At 42.1% G+C, this 5745-nt stretch overlaps 1 long non-coding RNA gene across 1 annotated transcript in view; it reads right to left on the bottom strand.

Moving 5' to 3' along the window:
- Positions 1 to 2673: 2673 nt before the first annotated feature.
- Positions 2674 to 5745, bottom strand: part of LOC101932590 (uncharacterized) — a 5451-nt gene continuing 2379 nt past the window's right edge. The window contains exons 2-3 of the long non-coding RNA XR_255537.4: positions 3015 to 3129; positions 2674 to 2769 (exon numbers count right to left, since the gene is read on the bottom strand). This is a non-coding gene — a long non-coding RNA (uncharacterized LOC101932590). The remainder of the gene's footprint in view (positions 2770 to 3014; positions 3130 to 5745) is intronic.

Genomic DNA, 5745 nt, shown 5'->3' with positions numbered 1-5745 from the left:
AAGACCAGATGGAGATGAGGCATCCGCCTTATATAGTCTTTTCCAGGTGTAAGAACACCTTTGTTCTTACTGTGGAAAATTACAGCAAAATGGAGTCTGGAATCACATGGGCCAGTCCCTGCATACTTTGCTGAGTTACAAGGCGTATCTGCCTTCTCTCAATGGGTCCATTGTATAGCTGATGGTCCTTAATGGGACATCAAGCGGGCTAGGCAGAGCTAACACCATTTTGTCTGGGATGTCACCCAGCAGCATAGCATAAGTTTGAAATACAGACAGTATAGAGCCAATATTCATAACTTCAACTACAAAATTGATACACACATATAGACAGCATAATTATAACCAGTAAACCATAACCTTGTCTTAGACACCCCATTTGACCCCCTTTATACAAGATCTGGGTGCCACTACAGGACCTTGGTTGCAACAATGATCTATATAGTCCCAGAGTATATCAATAACGTCACACCAGTACAATAACTAGTGTGGACACAGTTATACCCCTATAGAGATGCCTTATACCAGTACAGCTTATTCCCCTTTCCATATAGCAATAGCTATACCAGTATAAATCCTTTTATACCCACATACCCGTGTCCACCCTTAGGGGGAGATTGTACTGCTTTAACAATACCAGCATATTTAAAGCAGGGCAACTTGTGTGTGTGGACGAGGCCTAAATTATAGAGATTCTATAGCTCCAATGTTGGCCGTGTGAGATTCCAAGCCAGATTTCCACTGAGCCTGCAACAGTAGTGATACCAACCTGCTATCCACTGAGTCGCTCAAAAAAAAAAAAAATCTACTAGTGAGTTACGCCGTGATGGACCACACAAGGACTCAGCTGGCGAAACTTGTCACTCGGGTGTTTTTTCCACACCCCGAGTGACATCAATTTTGCTGATGTAAATGGTAGCGCAGACAAGCCCCAAGCGAAGTTACAATATGCTCCTATCCTCCGCATCAACATATTTACTCTGGTGTAGGAACCACATCTTCAGCATCACACCACGGCTGATTTACACCAACTGATGATCAGGCTCCTAATTCTTAGGTTATATAGAAAGCTGTGTGCGCCACCATTTTTAACCACAATTCTTTTGGAACCTAAAAAACGCCTAGGGAGTTCTGCTTAAAAAACCAATGGTACAATATGGCCCTCTGTTTTTAGCCTTCCAGTACACAGTGGAAGAAGCATTTCTGAAATCCCTCCAGCATTTAGAACAGTGACTGGAATGTTTACAGGACTGAAACTAAATGGACACACATATATATATTTGGCCTTGAGAAAGTCTGGACTCAAAGGTCTAGTATTAACGGACTTTATATTTGTGCACGATAGGAAGAGCCGAATAACTTGTGATATATTTTGTCTCTTGGGAACAAAATCACTCAAAAATTATCTGAGACCTAATTCAATAACATTTTGTTCTGTTATTTTGCCAAGCGCCCTAGAAATCTTTACAACAGCAGCTAACCTTGTAACTATCACCACAGGAGTTGTTCATTTAGCCCCTGTGCCATCTCAGGCCCCTGGTCTTCCAGGAACAAACTGCCAAAAGAAATGTTTTTAGAAAAACACATGTGGTCTTTTCTAAGAAGTCTTGAAGGCATCTGGAATATAAATTTGTTGTAGCGTGTGGCATTGTTTATTTATTTGCACATTTTTTGGTGTGGCTTGTTTAAATAGCTGGCAAGGCAGAATGCACACTTATTATTTTATTAGAGATCACATTCATTTTTCACTAGTGTAACTCCATTGACTTGAGTAGGTAACTCCTGATTTACCCTGATTTACTCTTTGCCCTGAGGAGCTGACAATCGAAACTGAAGGCAGGAAAAATAATGCGGAAATGTTACTTGTAATAGCAAAGGAGCAATGACAATGCTGTGGCCACAACTGAAAATGTGCAAAATGATCTTAAAGCCCAAGCAAGGCAAAACTCACCTGAGTTCAGAGTGGAGGTGTGTATAAAGTTGAAACTCTGACTCACTGAAACATTTGCTGAAGTTCACCAGCTCTGATCAAGTCTCAAGTTGGCCTGGGTCCCATTTACAGCTGCAAGTGGAAGCCATGCTAAACTCATAGTTTCAACTCACAATCAAGCAAAATTTGGACGTTTTGGTTGAGTTTCTCTTTGAGTTTTTGTTTTCCGTTGAACCCAAAATTCAGAATGAAACATGGAGGGTCTAAACTGAAATTGGGGGGAAAAAACAGGTTTTCATAGGCCCATGGCTCCCAAACCATCAAGCTTTGCACAGTCCCAAACTTGACTAAACAAAACTCTTTCCCCCAACCCATCTCTTTTACCAGTTGTAAAAGTTACTGTCAGTGATGGTGATGTAAACAGACTGTCTGTTTTTCCCCAGCCACACAATATTGCCAATTCAGTTTGCTTAGAGCAAGGGACTGGGAGTCAGGACTCCTAGGTTCTATTCCTGGCTGTGCCATTGACTTGCAGAGAGATTTGCTGAAGGTTACTCACTTAACCTCTTGTTCCTCGGTTTAACCCTCTTCTCTGTAAAAAGGGGACAATAATGCAGTTTCAGAGTAGCAGCCGTGTTAGTCTGTATCCGCAAAAAGAAGAACAGGAGGACTTGTGGCACCTTAGAGACTAATAAATTTGTTAGTCTCTAAGGTGCCACAAGTCCTCCTGTTCTTCTTTTTTTAATAATGCAGTTGTGAGAATTAATGCTTCTGGAGCATTTGAGGATCTTCGGAGGAGAGGTGCCACAGAAAGGCTGTTCATTACCATGCACCACAGTCTTGAAATAGAAGCAGAAAGGAGCCTTTTAAGCATTTTCAATTTTATCTATCCATATCCACCCAAAAATTTTATTAAAGCTAACGTTAAAAATAGTATGTAATACATAGGTTGAGAAAAGAGTGTCTGTACATCTGGGTATAGTGCTTAGATTAAATACCCAAATACTACAACTAAAACTAACCCAATTCATCTGAAGATAAGGCTTTACAACACTTTAAAAGAAGAATAAAGATTACTTGTTACCTGAGACCAAGGAGCTGGGCTTGCAGGAGTTGTGTATAGACTCCACAGTCTAACATCCTCCACAGTCTAACATCACCTGAGGTGCTTGACTTTCCAAACAACAAAAGAGACCCAACTGTGGTATAAATAAGCAAGTGTGACTAGGCAGCTGTATATGAATGGGAACTTACTGAACTTAACTGCAAAAGCTTTCTAACCTTAAAGAACAGCAAACAACCATTGAGAAAAAAAGAGGTGTCAATGACACTATTTAGTTAACTAATATAGCTTTCTCCTGTTGGCAAGTCTGCTTTGCTACTTCCTGTACACAAAAGCCATACACTTTTTTTTGGGGGGGGGGAGGGAAGGGGTGCATGTGATAATTGACACATTGAGTTCAGCATTGTGTGGGTGGGTGGGATTATTTCCCAGCCTTCTCAAGAAGTCATTTCCACAATCACTTTTGTCTTTTAAAAACACTTTTACTGAGATATTTTCTTACAGCAAATGCTCCAAGCTAAATATCTATCGCTATGAGCTCCGGAGCCCCAACCAGGGTGGGATTTTGGGAAGTGCCCAGCACTGACCTAACGCTAGTCCAGTATTATGTGCTTTTGGAAACCCTACCCCTACTCAATACTGGGAAGTATTTAACTTAGGCCTTTCATCTTCCCAATGTCATCCATATAATTCCTTTTGGCTGTCAAAGGCCTGATACTACAAACAGTTACCAATGGACACATAGCCTGATATTTCTCCAAATGACGTCCACAGTGCATGACTAAGCCTACAGAGCCAGATTTGTACAAGTATTTAGATGTCTAAAGACACAGATAGGCGCCTGCTGGGGTCTTCAAAAGCACCTGGGGACCTTCCTGCATCTTTAAGCATCTGGCCCATAGTGCTTACTCCCATGATTAAACTCCTCAACTTCAATAGAGCAGCCACTCATGGTAGTAAGCAATACACCGCGTAGTATTTACAGGCTCAAGCCCCAGAGTAGAAGCACGAAGAAACACGCAGGTAATTAACTTCAGTTGTATCTGCCAAGATTTCATGGACACAAGCACAGAAAAGAGGAGTTTGTTATTTGTTTCCAGGAGCGTAACAATTATCTTGTCTTAAGAGGAACTCTACTCTGAAACCTGTCTTACTCTCTGTAAAAACAACAAGGAGTCTGGTGGCACCTAAAACAACTCCTTGTTGTTTTTGTAGATACAGACTAACACGGCTACCCCCTGATTCTTGCTCTCTGTGTGTCTTATTTTCCTTTTACATCCATTCACACATTATTTAACTTTTGACTTGGACACAGCAGGTAAAAGCATTTAACAGCCCAAAGAAACTTGGCTGCTTGTTCAAACGGCGCCGAGAAGAAAGGGGGTGTAACAAACTGCAGCTCGTCTACAATTTTTGTTTTAAATTTTCACGTTTTCAGCACTGCATTCTTCTAACATGAGAGGGGTAAAGAGGAAAGAAAAGAAATTACATTCCACAGTGACAGCATAACATTTTCCAGTGTTATAGCATGTTCTCTATTGTCCTCAATTTTTGCTTTTAAGAAACATACTGATTCTTCTAAAGAGGAAAGGTCAGCAATAAATACTTAGCAGGGAGTAGCTCACTGTGCTTATGGGACATGGAGTATCAGGAACAGCAATTTGGTTGTCTTGCCCTGTGGACACGACAAATCACAAAAGCCACTAACAGTTGGCAAACCTGGGCACCCTTGTTGGTAGCCTCTCCAGAGCCAATAAAAATTGGAGGAGTCAGAGAAGAGCTACAAGAATGATTCAAAGACTGGAAAACCTGCCTTACAGTGACAGACCTGAAGGAGCTCAATCTATTTAGCTTATTTTAGAGAAGGTTATGGGGTGACTTGAGCACAGTCTGTGGGTATCTATGTGGGGAGAAGAATTCTGATAGCAGAACATTGTTTACACTAGCAGAGAAAGGCATGACACGAGCCAATGGCTGGAAGTTACAGCTCGATAAAATTCATACTGGAAATAAGGTGAATTTTTTAACAGTGCGAATAAATGACCACTGGAATAATTTATTGATCATCATCGATAGTCTCCATCACTTGCAGGGCTGGCTCCAGGCACCAGCCCAGCAAGCAGGTGCTTGGAGCGGCCAAGGGGAAGGGGCGGAACGCCAGGCTCTTTGGCGGCAATTCGGAGGTGGGTCCCTCTCGGAGGGAAGCACCTGCCGCCGAATTCCCGCTGAAGAAGAAAGTGGCGCGGTGGAGCTGCCGCCGGAGTGCCGCCGATCGCAATTGCGATTGCGGCTTTTGTTTTGTTTTGTTTTCCGCTGCTTGGGGCGGCAAAAACCCTGAAGCCGGTCCTGATCACTTGGAATCTTTAAATTGAGACTGGATGTCTTACTAAGGCTATGTCTACACCAGGGGTAGGCAACCTATGGCACACGTGCCAAAGGCAGCATGCAAGCTGATTTTCAGTGGCACTCACACGCCCGGGTCCTGGCCACCAGTCCAGGGGGCTCTGCATTTTAATTTAATGTTAAATGAAGTTTCTTAAACATTTTAAAAACCTTATTTACTTTACATACAACAATAGTTTAGTTATAGATTATAGACTTATAGAAAGAGACCGTCTAAAAAGGTTAAAATGTATTCCTGGCACGCAAACCCTTAAATTAGAGTGAATAAATGAAGACTCAGCACACCACTTCTGAAAGGTTGCCGACCCCTGGTCTACACTATCGCTCCAGTTGACATACCTTAGGTCGA

This window comes from Chrysemys picta, chromosome 1 (genome assembly GCF_011386835.1).
Source record: "Chrysemys picta bellii isolate R12L10 chromosome 1, ASM1138683v2, whole genome shotgun sequence".
NCBI classification, from domain to species: domain Eukaryota; kingdom Metazoa; phylum Chordata; order Testudines; family Emydidae; genus Chrysemys; species Chrysemys picta.
The sequence above is the reverse complement of the archived record's forward strand: the minus strand, read 5'-3'. Positions and strand labels throughout refer to the sequence as shown.